This window comes from Sciurus vulgaris (assembly GCF_902686455.1).
Source record: "Sciurus vulgaris genome assembly, chromosome: 8".
In the NCBI taxonomy this organism is placed as follows: Eukaryota; Metazoa; Chordata; class Mammalia; order Rodentia; family Sciuridae; genus Sciurus; species Sciurus vulgaris.
In genome coordinates this window covers 125,922,397-125,948,446 of record NC_136468.1, presented here as the reverse complement: position 1 = coordinate 125,948,446, position 26,050 = coordinate 125,922,397, and the positions used below count along the sequence as shown (strand labels likewise).

Below are 26,050 nucleotides of genomic sequence, written 5' to 3'. Positions count from 1 at the left end.
ACTGAAAAAACCCAATACTTGTAGGAAGAACATAAGGAAATCCAAGTTTATACAATGTATCCTTCTCATCTAAAATAGAATCCAAAGGTATACCACAGAATGGTGGGGATGTAGCTCAATGGTAGAGTTCTTGCCTAGTATCTGCAAGGCCATGGCTGAGTTCCATCCCTACTGCTGCAGGGGAAAAAGGATGTTACATAAATAGAAACAGGAAAATGTGAACCATACCCCAGAGATATCCAGTGAATATAGACCAGGAAAGGACCCCCACACTGAAAATCACATGCACCAAATTTAACCACTTTTTTTTACAACGTTCAAAGTCATAAAGGAGAATATGCTTATAAGAAAAATATTTTAAAAATTTTAGTAGAGAAATAGAAACTATATAAAAAGAATAAATGGACATTTTAAATTAAAAAAACTATCTTAAATAAAAATTCATGTGATGGATTAAGTGCAGTTTGAGGATAACAGAAGGACACAAGAACTTCAAGACATTGACCGAAATCAGCCATTTTTTAGGGCTACATGGCTATATATAGTACTTGGGTTCATCCCAACATATTCATACTTGCATAGAAATTGATTCCTGTTCATGATCCCCCCTCTTTCCTTTCCCTTTCCCGTCCCACTTTCCCCTCCTTCTCCTTCCTCTAGTCTAATTAGACAATCTTCAGAGAGAAAAAATATTTTAAATAATGAACAGATCCTCAGGGACTCATGGGCAATATTTAAAAGCATATTGTATATGTAACTGGAGTCCCAGAAGAGGAAAAAATAGCCAGCAAAAAAAAAAATTGTTGGAATGAATAATGGTGAAAACCAGATTCAGAATTAAAGGAAACATAAACTTATAAGCTCAGTGAATCACAAAAAGGAAATGAAACAAAAACAAAAGAAGTCCAAGCATTACATTATAAAAATAATAAAATCCAAAATTAAAGAGACAAATTTTGAAAGTAGCTGGAGAAAAGAAACACAAACACACATACATACCACATCACATTACTCGCAGGGAATTATCAAAAACTCTTCTGACTCCTCAGAAACAATGAAGACCAAAAGACCAGGAGGAACAACTTTAAAGTTCTAAAAGAACAAAAAAAATCAATCCTGAATTTTATATCCAAAAAATAGCCCATAAGAACTGAGGTACAATTAAGACATTTTTAGTTGAAAGAAAACAGAAAATTCATTGTCAACAGACCTGTTTTACAAGAATGCAAATGGAAGATCTACAGGCAAAAGGCAGAGGACACCAGGTGAAAACAGATTTTTACAAAGAAAGCAAGAGGACCATAAATGGAAAATATAAAAATATTATTATTTCCCATTAAGCTCATTAAAATGTATGATTGTAAGAGCAAAATTTATCACATTGTATAATGGGGGTTATTCACACTTTAAAATAAATCATGTATGATAAATACCTAGGACAGGGGAGTACAGTAAATAAAACTGAATGAATAAAACAGTAAATAAAACATTTTATATGCAGTAATATATAGATCTTAACTAAGTAGATAAGTAAATTTACATGTTTTAACTTCTACAGCAACCATTGTAAAAATCAAAGAGGAAGAGTTACAATGCAGAAACAGAAGAATAAAAACAAAGGAAACAGTAGTGACAAAATCCCACACAAAAGACTTCTAACAATAATTCTGTTAACAATTAGTGATCTAAACATTACAAAAGGCAGAGTTTGTCAGTTGGATTAAAAAATTAAGACCTAGTTAAATGCTGTGAGAGAAAATATTATGATGTAAATGGATGGGAAAACATCAAAAATTGCAAATGTATGAGTGAGATGAATGAAACAGCTGTACTTATATTACATAAGGTAGATGCAGAGACAAAAATATTACCAGAAATAAAGAGAAACACTTCATAATAACAGGAACCAGGAAGATACAGAAAGAATAAATGTGTATGTACATAATAACAATGGAAATTCAAGCAAGAACATACCATTTGTGACAGTGCCTGTTTTAGTCGGCTTTTTCACTTCTGTGATTGAAAGATCTGAACAGAACAATTGTAGTAGAGGAAAAGTTTACTTGGGAGCTCAGGTTTCAGAGGTCTCACTCCACAGAATGCTGGCTCCATTCCTCAGGGAATGGAGCAGAGGTAAGGCTGAACATCACAGTGGAAGAGTGTAGCAAAGGGAAGCAGCTCACATAATGATCAGGAAGCAAAGAGAGACTCCATTCACCAGATACAAAATATATACCCCAAAGCCACACCCCCAATGACCCACCTCCTCCAGCTACACCCTACCAGCCTTAAAGAAACACTCAGTTTATCCCATCAGGGGATTAATTCACGGATTGAGTTAAGACCCTCATACCCCGATCATTTCTTCTCTAATCCTTCTTGCATTCTTTCATGTGAGTTTTGGGGGGACACTTCACATCCAAACCATAAAGCATCAAATAAACAAAATGCTTAGGAACAAATATAATATGCTTTAGATCTATGCAATCAAAAGTGTAAAACGATGTTGGGGGAGATTGAAGACCCAAAATATGGAGGTATATTATGTTAATGGACTGGAAATTTCAATATTGTAATGAGGTCAATTCTCCCCAAATTTTTAGTAGATTCAATGCGATCTCATTCAAAAGCCCAGCAGATTTGTTTATATAGGAATCTTTCTAAAATTTATGTGCAAATGAATGGTCAACATGACTCTGAAAAATGAACAAAATGGATTGATTTTGAGACTTGCTACAAACTATTAGTAAGCAAAGCTGCACTTACCACTGTAAGGATAGATACATATGGACACTGAATAAGCATGCAAAACAAAACAAACTTGAATCTTACTTCATGCTACAAAAATTAACTTGAGATGGACTGAAGGCCAAATAGAACAACTAAAACCACAAAATCTCTAGTAGAATACCTAAGAGAAAACCCCTTGCAACTCTGAGGTATGAAGAGATTACTTGGGACACCAAAAGTATGAATTATAAGGTCTAAAATTTTGAAAAATTGTTATTCATTAAAATTAAAAACTTTTGTATTTTAAAAATCATTAAACAAATCATATATTAAGTAAATTACACAAGTACCAAAGGACTTATATACAGAATATATCAAAAGTAAACACTTAACTCAATTTAAGAACAATTTTTTAAAACTCAGTGAAAGAGTTTAACAGACTCTTCACAAATGGAGATATTAGAATAACCAATAAGCATATTAGTTATTAGAGAAATTCAGTTAAAGTCACAATGAGGAACCACGATCCATTTGCCATAATAGTTAAAAGTTAAAAGGATCAAGAATTCCAATGTTGATGAGTTCATGGAATGACCAGAATGCTCATGTATTTCTGTAGAGCATAACATGTATTTAAAACTCCTGAAAATTATTTGGCAGTTTCTAGTGCCCACTGTTTCACATCCATACAATAGAAACCAGTATAAATGTCACTGAAAATCAAATAGCACTATTTCTAACAGTCAAAACTGGAAACAAAAATTACTATTAATAGTAATACGGATAAAAAGTGGTATATTCCTAGAATGGACTCTTCTACAGCAAAGAGGATGAATAAACTGTTTGGATTCCAGGAGACTACTATGCCAAAGCAACTTGGTATGGCCATATAAATACCAGATTTAGAAAGGCTTTACATATCAAACTATCAAATCACCTGAAAGATTTCTCTGCAATTGAACAGCAGAATCGTAAAAGCACCTGAAAATTATCAACAGAACTATAAATGGAAAAAGAAAACACATTAATCACTGTAATGGGAAATTTGAAGACACTTCTTTCAGTTCTTATATCAAGCACACACACAGAAATCACTGAGGTGGAAGGAAGATTTGAAAAACATGAATGATAATCTTGATCTAACAGTCACAGAGCACAACCAAAACCTGGAGAAAAAAAAATATTTTTCAAAAATAGGAAATTTATAAAAATGTCACATGTGGAGAAAACCTGGAAAAATTTGACATATGTCAGAATTTATGCACTGTAGGACAAACTGTTTAAGAAATGGTGCTAAAACTGTTTTCTATGTGGGGAAAAAACCATAAAAATCGATCCCTAGACCTGGCCCCCAAATTAAGTCCAGGTAGATTAAACACCCAAATATAAAATGAAAAACTTAAAATTTTGGGGAGAGGGTACCAGGGATTGAATTCAGAGGCACTCGACCACTGAGTCACATCCCCAACCCTATTTTTTATTTTATTTAGAGACAGGGACTCACTGAGTTGCTTTTGCTGAGGCAGGCTTTAAACTTTTGATCCTCTTGTCTCAGTCTCCTAAGATTACAGGCATGCGCCACTGCTCCCGGCTGCAAAACTTAAAATAATTTAGAATACAGATTATTTTTATGACTCCAGGGTAAAGACATGTGTTAGTATAAAAATAATAGTTCACCTGTAACAATCCAGGATGGTGAGCTTTGGGGAAGGAGGCATCAAGAGGAGGAAGGGGACGTGCCTGGGCAGGTGACATAAGCCTGACTTCACTGGCAGTGTTCCACTTCTCAGGTGGGACTCACACAGATGCTCATCCTATTAGTCTTTCATCTCTTCACATGTCGGAATCATTTTATTCTGAATTCTTAAATGTGAACAAAAAGCAGAAAAATCACTTCCTTATACTACTGCAATAAATACAAGGTGATAGTTCATTCATGAGATTAAGGATTGGCATGAATACAGATTAAATGGTATCCATGCAATAGAAAAAAAAACAGATATGAGACATTTGTCAAAGAAAATATTAGTTAAAAGATAGAGGAAGAACATCTCTTCAGAATCTGAGTGAATCACAAGCCTATAATCCAGCTTTGGAGACAGAGGGAAGAGGATCGCTTGAGCCTAGGAGTTTGAGGGCAGCCTGGCAACAAAGCACAGACCTGAGACCTAAGATAGTAAGAGAAAACCAAGCCCTATATAGTGCCTGCTGTGTGTTATAAGCTTTAAAGAAACTTTCCATGAAATCTCATGAAACCCTTTAAAAGTACATATTACTATGGTATCAAAGACAGGGCTCAAATACTATAAATGGTGCAATTTGTTTTCCTGGCTCCAAAGCCAATATTCTTCCCATTATAAAATGTTGGCTTTAACAGAAATAGTCCAGAGTGGAAGCTAGCACATATGCATGTATTTGGATGATCATCAAATAGACTAAAAAATGTTTGCATACATGACAGTTACACGGTCTTTGAGTCCAGTAGTGGTAATAGAGTATTACCCACCTCTAGTCACAGAGCCAGTACCAACCCATCACAAGATTATGGAGCTATTCAACTCAGCATAGTTCTGCAGGAAAAAAAAAAAAAAAAAACACAGAATTTAAAAAAAGATCTCAAGTTACTGTTTTAAATATTATTTGTCATTTGTAAAGTATTATCTGAAGCTCTTGAAATTTCTGGTTATTTTCTTAAGCCACATTCTGCCATAAAATATGAAATGAGGAAATTCAACATCCATTTTGATATCAATTTCCTTCAACAAAATATTTTACTCAGTAAAATATGGAGTGATCTACATTCTTTTTCTGTGGATATCTGATTATGTAAGTATCATTAGCACCTTGAAAACATGAGGGCCTCAATGTTTTCTGAATGGGAAAAGTATTTTTTGCATTTTGAATGCAATGTACTGATGTACCACATAGTAACACATCTCCCTGCATTCACTATAGCTTGCAAGATTCCTCAGGTGATTTTTATTTTCTTAGAGGTGCTGGGGATTGAACCCAGGGCTCACACATGAGAGGCAAGCACTCTACCACTGAGCCACATGCCCCATCTTCCTTGGGTGATTCTAAGTGGTATCTCTTTTCCACACTAGGAATGCCTGAAGCAAGTATTGCCTATGCTCTTTAAAACTTTTAGAATTCTATGATTTTCAAATCTGTATTTCTCAAAACATAAAGTTAACTAAAATAATTTAGCAACAAAAGTTCTGATATCCTTAAATTTATAAAATGATAAAAATGAAAATTTATATATTTTTGTGGAAAAGAATTAAAAGAGGATGGAGACAGGGCAACACTGATACTAAGTTCTTCAGAGGAAACAAGGACTCTCAGTGTTTTGGAATAAGATGAAGATATAAAGGAAGTTATGTAAAGGCTATGTAGTCTTGGATCTGAATTAATAGTACAAACTCATGAGTCACTGTGTTTAATAAAATCTATTTTTATATTTATACTATCATAATTTGCTTAGAAATTATATTATTTATATATCATACCTACTTATATCAAAATGTTAAATCATGTATTTAGATGATGTGTAAACTTCATATACTAAGTATTAATTTATGTCCTGTTCATATGATCATATGATCTAAGTATTTATGCACTTATATATTTATGAAATAAATTAAATTTATGCTTACGTACATAAGGATACAAAAAAGATTTGTCTGAGTAAATGATACATAGGTGATAAAACAATTTTTTCCCCAATTTTTCATTTCTTTAAAAGAGACTTATTTTAAAGCAAAATTAAAAATGGTTGTATCTGTTCCAGTGAAGTCCCTCCCCCTTTTTTTGTTCACCGACCTTGTGTAGAAGTTGCCTTTCTTGGCTTCAACCTGCAGAGCAGCAAGGAAAGCGACCTCCTTTATTCTGCCATCTTGCTGTTCAGGATTTACATCTTAATTTAGAAGGTCCTCCTCTTAGAGCAGTGAGAGGACAGCACTGACAGTCACAACACACCTTTCAGGGAACCAACTGAAACACCAGAAACCCCAGGCTGCACACAAGTCTCCAGCGCCCTCCACAGCTGAGGAGCTTGAAGGTCCAAGGGAGTGCGCGCTAGGAGACTGAGCAGGAGCAACAGAAGGCATTGGTGCTCCAGCGTGCCCAGCAGTTGCAATGCAGGGCTCGCATGCCTGGGGTGGGGCGTACAACTGGGCGGAGTTAGCGCCCTGCTGGTGTGCGGATGCAACGGGTTTCTGTGGAAGGAACACGCAGGCGTGGCGGTGGCTGGGAGGTGGGATCGCGCATGCGTCTTAGGAGGAGGTAGCGGCTGCAGCTGCGCGGGAGATCCCGGAAGATCCTTGTGATCCAGGACTTGTGAGTACGTTGGTGGGCGCGAAAAGGGTCTGGGACCGTGATGGTGGGAGAGTCATTGACTGAGAAATGGCAGATATTCCTAAGACGTATTGAGCTCCCGACCAGTGGCTCCCCGCCTCCCCGTGAGCACTCCCGGTCCACCTCAGGGCCCTCAGCGGTGCGCCCCCCAGACCCTCCGGGTATTGGCGGTGGTAACATGGCGGTCCTCTCCCCCTGCACGCGGGTGGCGGCCTGCGGGCCCCAGTGCGTGCCTCTGGAAGGCGCGACGGGGAGTTTCCACTAGGACCATGCTCCCCAGGCTCTGCTTGGGGGTTTTCTCAGGCCTGCTGGTGGGCGGAACCGCAGCTTCCTACGGGGGTCTGGGAAACGCAGTGGCCTGATGGTGATTTGTCTGCCCAGGGTGGAGTCGTCTTCTCACCCGCGGGAGATGTGATTCCTAGGTGGAGGCAACCCTGACTTCCAGAGGTTGGCGCCTTGAAGTTCATGTGGCAGCCAGTACACTAGATAAGCCGTGCTTTGCTGGGCAGCTCAGTTGCATCACTGGAGAGCCTTCTCCCTGCTCAAGAGTCTCAGTCCCCAGATGGCTTGGGTCTCCGGACCCCACCTACTTCAGAAGGTGAAGATGAGTCTTTAAACACATGCCCTGTCAAACGGAGGGTTTTTAGAGTTCATCAGCGGCCAAATGATTTTGTTGAAAACTTTAGTTTTTCTCACTATCAGGGTTTGTTAACATTGCAGAAAATCTGGTTGGCAGTAAATGTTAAGCTGTCACACCTGGTTTCTGACCTGTCTATCCCTTTCATGGGCAGCTAGGGATTTTTAGTATGACCCGTTGTTTATGTTTTATTTGTTTTCCTCCCAAATTCATGTGTTCATTTTAAATTCTTAAAAAAATGTTTTTGACTTAAAGTATCTGTTTCCAATTTCCCTAATTTTAGAGGTAATTGTCCAACTATTAAAAAGTCACTGATGTCACTTTCCTGCTTAAACCATCCAAAGACACACTGTCTCTTCAGAATAAAAATACAATAGCCAGCAAGGTCTTACACTGTTTCATTCCCTGCTGTAACCCCATTTAATACTTTTTCTGTGTCCAGTTCAGCCTGAAAAGATTTCTTGCTGTTCTTTCACTGATCTACATGTGAGCTGAGTTGAGGAGCTGTTTACTTTTGTTCCCTCTGCTTGAAGTGTGCTTCCCTCAGTTCAGTTACTCACCTTTTTAGGTCTTTGCTCAAATAACACCTCCACAGTGAATTCCTATTTTCCTAAATGTATTCTTTTTTTTAATATACTTATTTATTTATTTTTATGTGGTACTGAGGATTGAACCCAGTGCCTCACATCTGCTAGGTGAGCACCCTACCACTGAGCCACACCCCAGCCCTAAATGTATTCTTAATTCAATTAAGCTCCACAAATTTGCCCATCTCCTGACTCTCATAGACCCAGATTTTATATAGTCCCTAGCACGTTGTAGGTGCTCAACAAACACTTATTAAATGAATTCATGAAAACCTACAGTTTTTTTCAGTGACAAGGATTCTGTGAAAAGATATATTTGCCTTTTTATGTAGAATGAAGTTTTCTAATGAAAGCTCATTTATAATGCTGAACTTTGGGTTTATGTGAAACTTTTTCTCCAATTTTTTTAGCAGTGTATCATGCATTTGTTATTTTAATATCTGATGTAGGTAATAGCGGATATTAAGACAAATTGAAGATATAATACAGGAGGAAATTGATTGGACCAAACCACATAGAAAGTTGTATGAATGTTTTTATGTCATATACCTACTCATTATTTTTCTTCTATTGGAATTACCTTGTCCTTCCAAAAATGTGAATTAAGTGTTCAGTTGATCCTTCGACAATTATATAAGTAGTACCAAACTAGCTCTTGGAAAGTAGTTACCACTGAGAATTTGTACACTAGCCTTTTTGCAAATCTTTCCTTTTGCTGTAAAAATTTAAATGCACTGAGATAATGAAAGTTAAATTGTGCCCAAAGTCTAATTATTTTTCATAGGGTGTACATTGCCATTCTGGATGTTTACTTCTCTTGTATGTCTTTCCTAGGAATTTTTTTAACAGATTTTTCTTTAGGTAAATGCTATTTCTTATTTAAGCTTTCCCTGTTTCTAGTACAGAATATGGCCTAACATAGTTTAAGTACTCAATAATGTTGAATGAGAAAATGATGTCTTCCCACTTTTCCAGTCAGCTTTCTAAAATTGTTTTTGGCCAGGTGCAGTGAATAGGTCATTCCTATATTAAAGATATTTGTAAACTAAAATACTTTGGCAATTTTTTTTGTCCTACAAAACTATAATTTTGATAAAACTAAAAGGTCAGAAATGACTTTCAGTCTGCATTAATTCCCTTGCATTTATTACTAAAGCAGTAGATGAAGTTGCCATTAGTGAAATGGAAAAAAAAATCAAGGATTTTCAGAGAAGTTTGTAAATTTTCAAATTGCTCTGAAAATTGAATTTTGCTTTTGGAATATCACAGCCTGTCAGTTCCTTTTCTCATTTATTTTTTTACTGTGCAAATCTTGAAGTTTCTTAACTCATCACTCGGAATGTCTTAATCACTTTCATTTTATAAAGAATGTTCTTTGAATGTGTTACTAAACAAAAATGGGAATCATTTGTTGAAATGATTTGTTGTATTTGTTGAAATTACTCAACTATGATTCCTTTTGGTTTTGTGAAACTTCAGGGAATATTTTTCTTTCTTTTCTGTCCCTTCTTCTCTACAGTCCCCTTGATTCAGGCCTTTATTAATAACACTTGAGGAGACTCTCAAAATACTTGATTTCCTCATTCTCCTGACCCTCAGTGCTTTTAACCACCTCTGGACAACTGTAGTTACATCATTTACCTTGTGGAATAACCTTTCAGGATCCCTTTTTACCTGATTAATTCATTTGATTCATAACATAGTGTACCAAGCCCTGAAAATGTGTCCCAACCTCTGTCTTTCTTACTTTTCCTCCCCCAGTGTATGTCCTGTTTACTGAGACAGGGAGCAAGTTAGTATGCACCCTGAGGGGACAACTAAGATGTTAGGAATTTTTAGCTATGGAGGGACTTTACTCTTGAGAATTGAAACTAGGACCCTTGTAACTTTGAGATTGTCATCATTTTTGTTATTGTCGGTAAGAAAGAGTGATGAGTGATGCTTAGTTGAGGCAGAGGGAATAACAGGAGTTGTGTTTGATTCAAGTTGGAGATTAAGATTATATGAACATTCAGGGTAAATATTTGAGGGGAATATGGAGAGGGGGCAGAGGTGCTGCTGAAATGAAAACAAAATGTGATATTCTGGGGCATACCCTCTTCACATTGTGTAAAAGAAAGCCAACAGAATGTCTAGGTTAAAATAAATCATCACTAATGTAAACAAGAAGCAATTACTTTAAGATAAAGGAAGGAGATGGCAGCTGAAGAGAAATTGGAATGAATAAAACTATAGGGAATTTTCTGTAAAATGACAATTGAGGTGACTGTGAAGTAGTGTGTGTGTATGTATTTTCCCCCTCCTTCTTAAGGGGAACCAAGTAGGGGAAAGGAATTTGCTGTCTTGGAACTCAGTATTATGAGACAATTAATATACAGAATGACTTTGGTTTTCAGACTTTATGGCAGAAATGGTTAAGGGTGGAAATAAGGAATCTCTTTGTAAAAACCTTTAGAAAATGCAGTATTCTTATGTATAGTAATATACAATAATATATTTTAAAAATAATTCCTCAATACTGTATTGTAGGTAAATGGACTATAAACATATCCTTTTAGTGTGTCCAGTAACAAAATTCTTGGAAAGGATCAAACACTTATCAACCTTATTGAATCTACCCTGGAAAAAAAAGTCATTATATTCATAAGGTTCAAGGTAGTTTCCTTATAATTTTTTTTTTTTTTTTTTTTTTTTTTTTTTTTACGGTGCTGGGGATTGAACCCAGGGCCTTATGCTTGTGAGGCAGGCACTCTACCAACTGAGCTATATCCCCAGCACCTAAAAATTATTTTAATATTAGTTTGAAAGTATATCCCTTACTTTATCTTATTAAACTTGAACAATTGGGTAGTAGAGAAACAGTTTCTGGAAACATTTTTTTCATGAAATTCAAGATATGTATTCTTTGAGAAGTATCATAAAAACAAAATGCACAGCATGTATGTGGTGAATGAAACCATCTAAAAATTTCATGAGAACATCCTAACCAGTCTACAAATAATACATTCTGTACCCTGCAATTTCAATGCTGAGGTTTTTTTTTTTTTCTTCTTCTTCTTTTTTTTTCTTGTTTCTTTACTTATAAGACCTGCTGCAACTGCATCTTTGGGGTCCTGGAACAACAAGGACACTCAGTACAAACGATCATTGGGATTCAGGAGACGTAGCTTTTTTCCTTACTTAGGGTTGTAGGAATTGCAAAGACTCCCTTGCATAAATGGCATAATTTTATTTTCAGATTCAAGAGTCCTGTCAGTTGAATGATTGGAATTAAAGTGAAAGATCCTTTAAATCTAGAGATCTGTGTTTTAAAACCATTCAAGTTTAATATGTATTCTTTTATCATTTTAGCAGTATGGTTTTGCCATGTTCTGTTTAGGGGGTGATTCTGAATCATTTTATTGTCATAATTTACTTTGATACGTTAATCTAAACTCATATCTTGATCCTGTTCATTGTTTTTATTTCAGTTTTGTAGCAAAATGAATTCTGGTGTATTACAGATAATCAATTGCAAACAAATATCTGTTAAACTGCTTTGTTTTGGCAGAGTTTGAAGAATGAAATCCGAAGGAGGACGGCAAGTTCAAGTCTCACCTCAACATTTTGGAGAAGCCCTAAGCAACTAAGCCAGACCCTGTCTCAAAATATTTATGGAGGGGCTGGAGATGTTGCACTGTGGTAAGCACCCTGCATTCAGTCCTCCAAAAGAGTAAAGTTTAACCTGTGCATGGATTCTTTTTACACCATCCCAGAGAAATGAGACTCCAGCCTTAAATGCTTTTCAGGTTAAATAGCTCACTACCTAGAAAAACAACTCCTTTACTGTTGTTCATTTTAAACATTTGTCTCCTTTAAGCCAGAATCTGCTCTCCCTTAATGCTTGACTGTTGTTCACACTTTCTCCCACTTGGGAAGTGAATATCAAATCTGGCTCGTCCTACCTGTAGCAGTCTTTTAGACTTTCTGATGGTGGCTCTCCGACCAACTCTGCTACATGCCAAGACATTTTGTTCCATTTTCAAAGATCATAAGGTTAAACATCCCACACATTTATTTGGCCTAATATAACAGAACCCCTAGACTTCCTTACCAACTAGTCTTATTGCTGTATATGTCATAGTTGTTTCTTTGAACTGAAAACAGTATTCCAGACACAGTCTGACCAACATTTAACCATGAGAGCTTATTGTCTTCCTTGATTTGCTTGTGCCATAGAAATATATCACATACAGAGGACCTGTGTCCTGCAGTTGCAGCCACCTGCAGTAGAGCCAGAGATGAAAAAAGCAAAAGCTGTTTGTGAAATTAAGATATGTGTAGCAAACCTCATTAAAGTTTCTGGGTCCTTCTGTTACTTGTACACAGTTCCTGCTTGCTGTCTGGTTTTCCTAGGGCTGTCAGGAGATTATAAGCAGCAAATTGGAAGTGGGACAAAAAACTGATAACCTAAGAGGTGACAGCTGTCAGAAAACAAGGGGCCAGGAATGGAGACACTAAAAAAGTGCAGCTGTCTGGCACTATTTAATGTAGACTTGAACACAGCTGTATGAGTCTTGATATTACCTGAAGTTTACCATGTTACAACACAGTCAAGATAAGTCTGGACCCCTATTTCTTTGCACAATTATCTGTTTGAACTTAAAATGAAACTTGATATTTATCTTTGTTAGGGTTTGTTTGTTTCAGCTGGTTGAATCAGATTGTTAAAATTGTTCTGAGTCTTGGTGTTGTCACTCAAAATCCTCACAGGTTTTCTTACATGCAGATTTAGTAAGCATGTCTTTGGTCTCTACTGAAATTATTCTTAAAATGAGAACAAGAGGAAAACCTAGTAGCATGCCACTACTTATTAGCACATTGGTCACTTTTTTTGGACATGGTTATTTAGTTCTTTCTGTATGAATGTTGTTACTCTGTTTTCAAGACCAAATTTACCTTTTGGTTGAGACATTTTCATACTATTTATGTATATGACTTTATTACAAGTGTATTTTAAAGGACTTAAGGATTGTGGCATGACTAGACTAACCCTAGTGTTGTATCAGTCCTCTTTGCAGTCTGTAGTTCCTAGACCCTCATTTTTGGAGCATTTGAGAAATTTGCTTGGTTCCAGCTTCCTAAACCCTTCCAACTTGAGTAAGATTGTGTGTGTGTGTTTTAAGTTAATCTGCAAGATAGCATCATATTCCCACTTTGTATTTTCAGTTTACAGTGACCCTTATTTTCTCTAATAAAATTTTAACTTTCAATTATGAGTCCTTGGAGATAGATTTTTGTGCCTTTACTTTGATAATGTAAGGAAAATACTTCTCTAAGCTATCTTTATTGGAAGGAAGAAGTTTATTCAAATTGAAGAGATTGGAGCTGGTTTTGTGCTGCGGCTTGGTCACTAGAATAATTAAACCAGAGGAACTTTGTTTTTTGCTACTTATGGGAGTCTGTAGTGGTGGAGAATGGTGCTGTTTCCTTCTCAATCATTTTTTACTCTTTATATTAGTTTTCTACAGTTACTCTGGGATTGAAGTAAACTGTTGATAACAGTTTTGAACCCTGTTCAAACACAAAAGTGATAATATTTGATAACAATTTTCTTTGAATGATAACTCAGAAAAATTGGTGATTCAGGTGAAATATATCTAATGAATCTCTACTCACAGCAGAGTTCCTACATTTGTGAGGATGATTACTCCCAAGGACTTCTTGTTGTTTCATGAGAGCCTGAAACACCTACTCCTACTGTAGAACATGTGAGCCTTGTCCCCAGCAGCATGTCACCCCTCTACCCAGAGGTTGAGGTGAGAGAACTCCCAGTGCCCAGGTTCTTGAGAAGGGTGGAGGTGATGGCATAGGAGTGACTACATGGGGTTCAACTCATGGGTTTTGTGAAGGGCATAGATTTGCTTCCAAATGGCAGCCCACACTAGTGTCCTTGATGATGGTGCTGGCTCTAGGGTGAGCAAATGAATACTTTGAGATCACAAAGAAAGCTCATGCACTGTTGAAAGTTTGTTGTACTTTCAACAGTATTTTATTTATGTTGCCATATGATAGGAGAGGGAGATAACAGACATCTGAAATAGCTGATGTCATTTGCTAAATTGACTCTATAGTGTTTTCCTTTTGTGACATTATTCTTCTTAGCATTATTTTAAAGTTAGTCTCCATGTCTTATTTGTACTTCATAATCTAAGGTATCCTTTGGTGTCACTTGTGTACAAACTGTATTTTGAAGACATTAGCTATGAAATGTTCTGTTAGTCATTGTGATGTAAAATATTGGATCAGAATATTTTGACAGATAATATTCTGAAATTTTTCTTGCTTTATTGCCTGCCTCTGCATTATGCCTCATTTGAGTAAAACTCTTCTATATTTCATACTCTTCACCTTTATTTATTCCACATTGTAATTATTTTCAGCCTTTCTGCTTTTTTGTTTTTAAACTAAAACCACCCACTGCTGCATAAGTGACTCCTCCCCTGTGCTCCTTCCACCAGTCCATGCTCCACCACATGTCCCCAGGGTTAACAGGCTTTTTCCAGTCTCGTCTCATAATTTTCCTATTGAATTTATTTTGCTTTTGATACCTCCTTTTAATGCCATATTTACTGGCCAAACCTCACAACTTCTTTATTAGCATTTTATGCTGCGTGACAAGTAAGAGTGTTTAAATTCCTTAGAAGCACATAGCATTTGGTTTGTTTGACAAGTCTATGAAAACCAGTAGTTAATGATTCTTCTGCACTTGAGGTTAGATCTGTTGGTAGAGTCCAAGCATGGCACGGTGCTTGTGCTGGAAAAGGCTCCTGTATGCCCAAGCCCCAAAGAACTGGTGAAAGATCACTGTCATTTTCCTCTTGGGTTTTTACAGAATGAATATATGAAAGATAATTTCTTCATTAAAATTGAGTCATGACACAAACAAGACTTGGGAACATTAGAAAATGTAAGTTGCAGTCCTTCACTTGCAACACAGAAATCCCTAGGAAAGGTAGTTACTGCATTTAATTTATTTTGTCATCAACAAAGTGAAGTTTACCTTCATTAGACTAACCACTGGCCACCTCAAACTGTGTCAGATTTAGGTGAGACAAGCAAGCAGACAGAATCAAAGGGCTTTCCCTGTCAGTCCCTTGCCTTGACACTTGAGTCGACTTCGGTGAGGTTGCTGTTTTTATCAGTAGTTCTATCTGGAACAGAGAGAGTGGATCATCAAAATTCACACATATAACCCCCAATTCAGTTTTATCCAGTAGTGTAGATTGCCTTCATCTCTGTATATTTGCCAGAGCTACTCTAACATAGGAGAGTTGATTGCTTTCATTTTCACCTCTTCCACTTTACTGGATTATGTGTTGATATCAGATAAATGACCAGAAGTCAGGAGGGAGAGGAGAAGGTACTTTGAATAATTTACCAAAATGTTGACAAGCTCCTGATTTATTATAAGGTAATACACATTTATCCCCAAAGCATACTTCAGGAACATCAGTGACAACTCAGATGTGTAATCCTTGAGGCTTGATGGGAAACTTGGAAGGGCATCTGGCATACTTGGTGGATGCACTGAGAACCTGTGGTCCCTGGACCAACAGTAGCATCTGGGAACTCATTAGGAATGTAGATAAGGGTCACAAGCTCTAAAGTGGGTTCCAATAGTTGGATTTTTGATGCACTCCCCAGTTTGGTAACTACACTGTTCTAATCATAGGACATACTATTAGAGGATTGCAAGTTAATGATTGTGGTAAATTCTATTCTTACTGTTCTTTTAATGTTCTATTTTGTAATTGATGCCTTTTAATAGAAGTTTTGAATTTTAATTTACAGTACTTGACTTTATTTTTCTTTCAAGTGATTTGACATTTCATGTTGTTTTTCATAGTAATTCTCTAAAATTTAGGGTCTAAATGAGATGATTTGGTATGTTTTAACCTTTATTTGGGTTAATCTGGCATTTTCAGCTCTCAAGTAGGTGTATTGGCAGTTTTAAAACAGTACTGAATTGCTTCATAGAATTTCAGAAATATATGACCAACATAAGTATAGAGGAATCAATCATACTGAAAATAAACCACTTTGGGTTAAACAAATTCAGGAGAGGCTTTGGAGCATATGGTGCTGCTTGAAGCCTGATTCTGAGGCTCCCATGCTAGCATATGATTTAACAGCTTTCAAGACTTAGTTGTATATCATTTGAGTAAACACAGGTTAGATGCATTTGGTTACATAAATTATTTCTAAGGACTAACAAAAGGATAAAAAATACTGACAGATTTCTGTTCATTTTCAGTGTCCTCCTTATTTGGGCAGTGCTTAAGGGCTTAATAATTTCCAGATCCCTCAAGATTTCACACAGCTAAACTTGATACATAATTTGCAGTTTTTTTCTCCATAATGTATGCTAAGATTCAAGATAGAGATTATGTATGTAAGTGTAATAGTTTTAGCTAATAAGAATAATCTAGATTTTCTTGTTTCATTTCTCTCTGTCATTTATAAGTACACAGTTTGGATCCAAACACATGGAAAACTGTTGAAATTGTCCACATAGATATTGCAGATCAAAGTCAAGTTGAACCAGCACTAAGTAAAATCCCAGTTGATGGCATTTTAATGTTTCCCCTTTTACACGTAAAAATGATTTTCTTTCTTTCCTATATGACCTGTATTTGCATACTAAATAAGCCTGGACTTCAGCCTCAGCAAAGAGACAGACTCAGAGTGAGAGAAGGTAACTTGTTTCTGTGTTAATCTTGCCTCTGTGCAAGTGATTCATTTTAAGAAATTCCAGTATACCTGGTTTACATAGGTGTGTGTTTTCATTGAAAAAAGATTGTTTACAAGTCTTCTCTCTTGAGTTTAACATGAGTCCATTATACTTTTCAAATGTGATTAAGAAGGCAGAATTTTAATTTATACAAAGTACTCAGTAACTGAGCTAAGGCTATGGTTATTTGTGGAAAATGTTTCATGTGCAGTATAAGTTAATTGTTTATCTTTCTATTTCGATTACTTTTTTTTTTTTTTTTTTTTTTTTTTTGCGGTGCTGGGGATCAAACCTAGGGTCTTGTGCTTGCAAAGCAAGCACTCTACCAACAGAGCTATCTCCCCAGCCCTTGATTACTATAAAATGTAAATATTTGTTCTTCAGGCCTTTGATTTAAAATAAATTTTGCCATAAAAACACTCCACATGCCAAATTAAGACCCTTATATTTTGTTGCTGAGGTTTGTGAATATGAACTCAGATCTTATTTTATGGCGTGGCAAGTACCAGGTGGATTTGCAGGGCATCTTTACAGACTTTTTACAAATGAAGATAACCAGTGATCTTTTTCTGCTAATCCAGAGAGCCAAAGCGTTGGGAAAGCAGTAGCACCCCTTGTTTTGTCAGGTCAAGCATAATATGTTTAGTCAGCATCACCTTCCTTTTCTATTTTTAGTGTTTATTCTCTGACCCTAGTAGTAGTGTCAGCTGAACAGAAATAACTCAACACTGAATGTCTCATTTTGCAGTTGAAATATGAAGGTAAACCTAAAACATATGTCCCTGACCTTTGTTCAGAAATCACAGGAATCCAAGCTGACAGCAGGGACCATATGCCTGACTGGTCCCCACATTGCTAGAGCCCCTTCCCTATTTAGAAGGGCAAATACTGAGAAGGAACCTTCTTCAAATTTAGGTGTGCTGTGATTTGAAGTTATTTTAATTTTAAGGTTACTTTTACCTTTGAAATTATATATGGAATCTTTTTTTAAACCTTTGAAGTGAGGGTCATTCAAATGAGGTGTATGTGTTTAAGTCTTTTATTTCTCTCAGTATGTTTTCCAGCCATGGTTTTCTTTATGTGACAGATGATGATAGGAAGAACAATACCTGAGAGTAATGAGTGAGTCAGCTTACAGATCTGAAGTCATTGGTCACAAGAACTCTGTGACACCTTGGGGACAGGATACCCTGGAGAATGCATTCAGATGTTTTGGTGTTTGAAACACCGTGGTGGCCAATCAGAATGGTTCCACTGATCTGATCTTACTGCTTGCAGGTTTGCATTTGCTGTTGTTCACCAACAGAATGAGGGGCACCTTTGGTTTTGCTGGGGGCATGAAAGCAGTTCTTTCCTCTTGTGCTAAGGAAAGATTGCTGTGGGTAGAGTGACTGGAGTGAGGCAGGTTATATAGAATCCCAGAGGTCCTAGTTCTCTTCCTTCCCTCCCAGGGCCTCTGGAACAGAGTGAAGGCTCCGCTGGCCTGAGAACACCTAGGGACAGTGCTTGAGGGGGGCTCTGGTGGAAGCTTTGTACATGCAGAGGCCCCAGGTGGTTCTGTGTGAGTGGTGGTGCTCTTCTGGGTAGGCAGAGGAGGAAATGGTTTGGCCTGTCCTTGTGGGTCAGTGGAGATGCGGCCAAGACATATGTACTGAAATGAGATTACCTTCACACTGAGGTTCTGAGGCTCTGCCCTCTGCACTTTCATTACCTCATGTAAAGTAAAGGCTAATTTTCTGTCAGGGTAACACGTGAGTACGTAAAACATTGCTGTTCACGGTCCTCAACACTGCTGTCTTTAGTAACTGCAGTGGTGGAGGAGTTCTGAGAGTCTGCATCTACACATGCACACTCATGTGGGAGTGTGTACTCACCTGTTTGTGTGTGGTTTTGTTTTCCAGTGTTCATAGCTCATGTTTTCCAAATTATATTTTAAAGATGAGTAGATGCAGGTTTACAATACAGTTTAAAAGTGTATTGAACTTGTACTAGTGTTTTTTTTTTTTTCAAGGAATAAAGGAGCTATTTATTTTGCAAGATTTCAAAGTATATCTAATGATTGTGAAAATCTGCCAGTTTTAAGAAAATACCTCCAAGCAATTACCCATAATCTATTCCTGCAATACCTGTTTTATATCATTTTCTTTTGTGCTTTTTTCTTTAAATCTGTAAATTAAAAAATCCTGTTCAGATTATATAGCATGTTTTTTTTTAATTTGCTGTTATGTATTTCATCCTGGCATAATTTCCAATATTGGAGGTTATAAATTATGTAAAGACTTTCTACAGAATTTTAATCTGTTTTGCTGTTTTTGGCAAATTTGACTCGACAATAGTGAATCATCATCATTGATTTTGTGTGTAAGCATTCTGCATGGATGTAAAAATAGTGAATCTTCTTTAGTAAATGAAGGGATGTCCTTTTTGTACATCAACATGTCCTTTTGTACCTTTGTGACAGAAAAAATTTCTCCAGTTCTTTGGGTTACTGCACTTTAGAGTGGTGACCCATCATGGTTTTTTATTTATCTCATCAAAAGATTTAGGTTGTCCATCAAAGTAGATCAGATAACTGCCGTAATACAGCTGGGCATACACAATTAATTGCCAACCACAGGGACATGAGTTTACACATTTCACTTTTTGACCTTTTTCTTTATAAGACTATTAAACTAAACTGTTCACTATTTTTTTAAATTTATTTTTATTGTAAACAAATGGGATACATGTTGTTTCTCTGTACATGGAGTAAAGGCATACCATTTGTATAATCATACATTTATATAGGGTAATGTTGCTTGATTCAATCTGTTATTTTTCCCTCCCCTCCAACCCTCTCATCCCTCTTTTCCCTCTATACAGTCCCTCCTTCCTCCATTCTTGCCCCTCCACCCCCATGATGTGTCATCATCTGCTTATCAGCGAGATCATTCTTCCTTTCGTTTTTTGAGATTGGCTTATCTCACTTAGCATGAGATTCCATCTCACCCCAATTAGAATGGTGATTACCAAGGATACAAGCAATAATAGGTGTTGGTGAGGATGTGTGGGAAAAGGTACACTCATACATTGCTGGTGGGGTAGCAAATTAGTGTCGCCAATCTGGAAAGCAGTGTGGAAATTCCTCAGAAGGCTTGGAATGGAACCACCATTTGACCCAGGTATCCCACTCCTCGGCCTATACCCGAAGGACTTAAAATCAGCATACTACAAAGATGCAGCCACATCAGTGTTCATAGCTGCTCAATTCACAATAGGCAGATTGTGGAACCAACCTAGATGCCCTTTAATTGATGAATGCATAAAGAACCTTGGTATATTTATACAATGGACTATTACTCAGCCATAAAGAATAATAAAATTAAGGCATTTGCAGGCAAATGGATGAAATTGGGAATATCATGTAGTAGTGTTTTCAATGTGACAAAATACAGATAACATAAAATTTACCATTTTAAAATGTACAGTTAGTTCAGTAATAGTGTGTCCAGTGCTGTGCAGCAGGCATCACTTCTAGTTCTGGGGTATTTTCATCACCCCAGAAGAACAGCCTGTACCATTGATGCTTCCCACTGCTGCTCGCCCACCACCTTTGGCAACTATGAATCTCTAAAGTCTCTTGGGATTTCCCTGTTCTGGATATTCCATATAAATGGAATCATAGGATGTGTGGCCTACTGTGTGTGGCTTCTTTCTTTACCTGATATTTTTAAGGTTAATTCTTATTGTAGCATGTGTCTACTTCTTAGTGACTCAGTAGTACTTCGCTGTATGGATATAACATGTTATAGTTATGCATCCATCTGTCCAGTCAGTTGGGCTGTTTCTAACTCTTGGCTGTTGTGAATAGTACTGGTGTGAACATATGTGTCACAGATTTTTGTCTGTGTACTTCCCTAGTTGTGGCTAATTGAAGTACAAATGGTATGTAGGAATTGTCAAACCTGACATTAAAAAGAGAAACCTAAATATCCACATTTTTCTACTATAAAAAGAGGGTGAGGGGCCCTTTGATGGTGAAGGTGCCTGTGACAGTTTTAAGCATGAAAGTGACAAGAGTAGAGCATTGCTCTGCCTGAGGGTGTCAAAGGCTAGGGTGAGTGATGGGGAGGGACAGAAGGCCCAACCCTTAATCCAGGGAGGAGGTAACAGGGAGAGCTCCTGGGACAGGGACTCTGCCCTTTCTTCTACACATCCTTGCCTGTTCACTGTCTTGGCCTGGAAAATTGCCCCCATACTTACTCTTAGGTCCTTCCCCCATTGTTTTGGCTTTGCCTAGTTGTTTTAGCATTAGCTTCTATCAGAAAGGCCTGGTCTCCACCTGGAGGTTATTACTTTTTACCATATCCAGTTTTGTTGAGTTTGTTCCTTTGATTCTGCTCTTTTTATATAATTTTTTTACTTGAAAAGTCTAGTCCACTGTGTTGGGAAAATGAAGAAAGGCTTAAGAATGCATTTGCAATTCCAAAATGGCAGTGTTACCATAACCAGCAGATATGCAGTCCTGGGATAGCTGTCCCAGATAGATGTGGTCCCCCAAGAGGCTTCTGGTCCAAGCAAGAAAAGACCAGTAACTTAAAATACCTAATAGGCCACGGGCAATTACATATGATCCAAAGTGCTGCAGAATTTCAGAGAAGAGACAAGTGGTCTCTGAGAATATGGATCTGAAAGGGCTAAGTGGAAACCCTGCCTGGACTGGGTGAGTTTTTGTGGGTAGAGTGGTCTGTCCCCACTCATTATACTTCTCCCTCCTACCCTCATTACTGTGACACATACATCTCTTGGTTCATTTTTCTGTTTCTCTTCCAAATAGAAATTGAACCTCAGAAGGAAGGGTCTTTGTACCATTAACCTGTTTCCAACACTCCTGCAACAGTATACTAGGTTTAGTAGGTACTTGGGGAATGTGTGTTGACTGAGTGGATGAGTTATAGTCAAGTGGAATAGAAATGAAGGCTAAAGGCTCGTTGTTTACCATGGAGTTGATATAGTTTTGGGAGCTGAAGAGGACCTCAGCTATCTAGGCTTTGCTTTCAGTCATACTTCACATAATCCCAGCAGTTTCTTGGCACCCCTTGTTTGTCAGAGTGGAGTGTCTAGAGTATGGGGCTGAGGAAGTCCTACCTGTCCCCCTCTACCACTGCAGTTCTGCTTGTTTGACGTTAGTCTTGACACTAAAATTTACTTTGAACACACAGTTCTGTAGCTACAGAAAGTGGTTTAAGGACTGGCCTTTTAGGTGTTGCAAGTGAGGAAACGGGCACCCAGATAAAGTAGTTTTTCTCAAGACCACTGGGCAAGTACCAGCAGTGGACATTCTAACCCTCAATCTAGTGCTCTCTCCACTTACCCTCTAACTCCTTCCAAGTGAGGGCCCCACTTTGGCAGTTTTATTTTCGTTTCCTCAACTAGCCTGCCACCAACTATGTCTCGTGCTTTCCTGTCCCAGCATACTGCCAGTCCTCATCTCCCTTCTGGGACTCATTGTTCTCTGTACAAAGCCTGTGTGTCCTTCATGATCTAGGTAGGATCCCACTTTGTCTGGAAAGACTTCAGATTTACCTGAGGAGCTTGAGGATGGTGAGGAGACTGACCTGTGATTAGAGATCTTACATTGGAATATAAAGTTAGTTGATGTCAGCCTGATAATGTCTGGCTTGGCAAGGAGGTGAGGAGAGCAGCATCCATACTGCTTGCCTATGGGAATATAAATTGGTAAAACTGGTCTAGCAGAATTAGCAATATACATGTCCTTTGACCAATTAAAATTCCACGTGTAGGAATTGGCTCTACTTGATGTGGTGTGATAAGTATACAAACCTAAATCTGTCTAAAGTCAAAATGTTTCTCCCTTTAGTCAGAAACTGATTCAAAAACATCATGGTACATACATATGGTGGAGTTCAGTGCAGTCATTAAAAGGGAGAGTGAACTCTATTTGTACTGGCACCCCTTGTTTGTCAGAGTGGAGTGTCTAGAGTATGGGGCTGAGGAAGTCCTCCCTACCTGTGAAGATAAAGGGAAAAGGATGAAGAAGGATATGTTTAATATGCTTTCATTTGTAACTCTTTTTTCCCTTCTTTTTGGTACTGGGGATTTAACCCAGGGGCACTTAACCACTGAGTCACATCCCAAACCCTTTTTATTTTTTATTTTGAGGTCCTTGGTAAGTTGCTGAGGCTGGCCTCAAACTATGATCCTCCTGCCTCAACCTCCCTAATCATTGGCAATTATAACATTTTAAAAGGGAGAAAAATATATCCTTGTGCATGTATTTGCTTGCTGATGTATAGATGGTGTACAAGAATTTTTAAGGCCCTACTGGTAATAGTGATTTCCTTAGAGGGGAACTGAGGTGGGAGGGTTGAAGATGGGCAGATATGTGCAAAGGTTTGGGGAGAATGTCCTTATTAATTGTTTTGGTTTTCTCTTACTCTCTTACCGATCACCAGATCAGTACCCAGACAATGTAGCCTAATCTAGGGAATGACTTCCCATCAACCCTCACCATAGTCCATTAGTTAGAGACAAGTCTGAGATTCTATTTGCACTTAAAGGAGGGCATTATATGAGAGCACAACTCATTGTGGAGCAGGGATCACCTTAGATCCCTTACTGTCAGACTAGTAGTCAATTTTTAATGCTGAAAACTTGTTCCTTGAGGGTGGGAATGACATTAGAATAAAGTGCTGAGTGGCAATAATAAGCCAAATAAGGTGGGGGGTGTGGATGGGTGTGGAGGCCTGCACCCAGTGGGTTGGGTCAGCTGTGTTACCTTGAGAGGGAATAGTGGGTTGGGTAATTAGGTAGAATTCCTTTCTTCCCAAATTTGCTGAGTCTGCTTGTGTAGAGGACCAGGACAGTGGAGGCCTGCATTGAATGGGAACTGGATAATAGTCAGACCCACCCCCGAGATGCCTCGACTCAGCTAGGGAATCCTTCTCCTGCATGGTACACAGGGCACCCATCTTCAACCAGGCACTGACTTGTTGAGGATTGTGCTAGGAGGCTGTGGCTGTGTTCCACCTTTGTTTTTCTCACTGCTACTTCTGTGAAAGGGTGAGAGCCCCTTCCTCTGAGTGACAGATCATGTAACTAATTAGAATTTGTCACCCTCAACTGTGTGCCAGATCTGATTGCCTGTGCTGTTGTGAATGCCCAGAAGTTAGAGCAGTGTGTCTGTCTTTTCCTACACATTTTAAAAGTTCATAAATTTTGACCCATTTTCCTTCAGAGAAATGTATTGGTGGTGGTTTGGAAAAAGAAAAAAATAAGCAATCTGGAATTTGATGGAAGTTTGGAGATCTCTCAGAGTTCAGCCTGTGGTACTTCTACTTCTGGAGGTTTTTGTCCTTCCTTGTCTGACTTAATCGAGTGATTTTTTTTTTTTTCTTTCTGTTAAACTGCTCTGGGTTTTTTTGAGTGAGCTAATTTTTTTAACAACTTTAAGTGATTGACTTCTTTTATATTACTTGCTTTATAAACACGTGAACAGTTACATTAGAATTTTGAGAGGGCAAATAGTTAAGTCCTATCAGAATCTGAACAGATATAAAAATAATTGGGGAGTACAAGAAACCAAGGAATTTTCAAAGTGAAACTTGATGCAACTCCACCTGGTGGGGATTTCTGTCACTACAGGTGTATTTAATACGAACAACCCTAGACATTTTAATTCAGTGACCTTTGATTACTTTTAGGCTTTAACTCTCTACTAGGTTGTCAGATGGCTCCCATATTGATAGTGTTATGTAGGCTTGCTGTTTTTTGGTCCTTATTATGAACTGTTAACTTCATCATGTGATTTGATCCATGGTATAACTGCATACTTGACTAGATGCTTTGACATGTTTACATAATCAAAGAGCAACGTTGTCACAATAACTCTAGGAACCAGGATTTGTTGTAAAAATCTGTCATTGTGACCGGAGTTCACAGAGTAGTTGCAACAGAAATCACATGTATTTACATGGGTTGTTGGAATTTTTTGTGGTTACCTTATGGGAAATCAATATATGACTACTGCGTTAGACAGTGTTCTGTTTAATTTATTAGCAGATAATATCATTTCCTGAAGAAACAAGCCTGGGATTTCTGCTTAAATTTCTCCTCTCAATTTATTTTGGCCCATGAGAATGTATCCACCGTGCAAAATAGATTTTCCTGTTTCAAGGGGCAGAGGTGAAGGATCATTAAGATGTCACATCCTTTAAGAAGTAAGGATCATTCTGCCTGGCACTCTGGCAGTCACAAAGCACACCATGCTGCAGCAGAACACACATCCTTACCCACAAACCCTGTCCATCTCCAGCCCCTCTAATATGCTTCCACACCCAGCCCCAGTATTTAATCTGACTCAGGCATAACTCCTTAAAAGTCTTTCTCAGTGAATTGGGGGCTTCTGTGGGACCATGATAATGCTGTACCCATCAATTCTGTGTTTCTAGGACATAGAAAGATGCTTGGTTCCTAACATGGAGTGAACTTTTCAATCAAGTTTTGATGGATCAGGGGGAATTTGCAGAGTGTTTTTTTAAGACTGAAGGATCACCTCAGCCCATGAGTTCAAGATAGTGATAGTCTCAAAACAAAAAGGTGGGGAGGCATTTTAGAGAAGTTGAAGTTTTTACTGCTCAAGTAGTAAATGAAAAAAATACTACTTTTATCTTTCTTTGCAGATTTTATGTGATGAAAAAAATATGATCTGCCTTCATTTCTAAAAATTTCTGAATTATTTCTAAATGGAGAAATACTTTCTTCATCTCATTAAAGAGGTTAGAGCAATTGTAATGAGTCATGGTGTCTAGCATAAAACATCAGAATGTAAGTTAAACTGTTTTTTCATTTTCTCAGTTTCTGAAGTTTTCATTGATAACAGCCACAGTAAAAAGTTGGGAATTCTTTAAATGTCCTGATGAAATGCACATGCATATCTTTAACTCATTTCTAAAATATATACAGATG

The 26,050-nt window shown here is 37.6% G+C and overlaps 1 long non-coding RNA gene across 1 annotated transcript; it reads left to right on the top strand.

Annotated features, from left to right (window-relative positions):
- The first annotated feature begins 11,364 nt into the window (after positions 1 to 11,364).
- Positions 11,365 to 15,508, top strand: LOC306668137. Its single transcript, XR_013765753.1, has 3 exons — positions 11,365 to 11,473; positions 11,861 to 11,991; positions 15,185 to 15,508. It is a non-coding gene; the product is annotated as an uncharacterized lncRNA (long non-coding RNA).
- The last annotated feature ends 10,542 nt before the right edge of the window (positions 15,509 to 26,050 follow it).